The sequence below is a fragment of the Meriones unguiculatus genome, chromosome 15, assembly GCF_030254825.1.
Source record: "Meriones unguiculatus strain TT.TT164.6M chromosome 15, Bangor_MerUng_6.1, whole genome shotgun sequence".
Lineage (NCBI taxonomy): Eukaryota > Metazoa > Chordata > Mammalia > Rodentia > Muridae > Meriones > Meriones unguiculatus.
Window position 1 is genome coordinate 2,084,288 of NC_083362.1, and position 459 is coordinate 2,084,746.

The window sequence follows — 459 nt, forward strand, 5'->3', positions numbered from 1 at the left end:
TACTTGTCCCCACTTCATCATCTTTCCTCCTTCATCCCTCTCACATTCCTCCTACTTTTCCTCAACTGCTGCTATTCTGTTTGCATGTCACACATGTGTACCTAAGTATGTATACACAGATAGATGATGGATGATAGAGTACAGACAGATGACATATACAAAGATAGTCCACAAGAGTGGACACATGCACCAGTATATACATATTTCTTCCTCCTTTCCCTTCCCCTTTTCCTCCACTCTCCTACATCTTAGAGCTCTACCTTTTCTCATGGTCTCCTCACTACATTTATGTTCTCTATACAGATGCCTGAAAGCAGGGGGGAGTTGTCCTTATGAATTATATTGTTTCACTTAGTGTGTTAACTTCTAGTTCCTTCAATTTTCAGGAAGGGAAGTGTGTGTGTGTGTGTGTGTGTGTGTAGATAGGCCCTAACTGGCTAGCCCTTACAACTATTCATC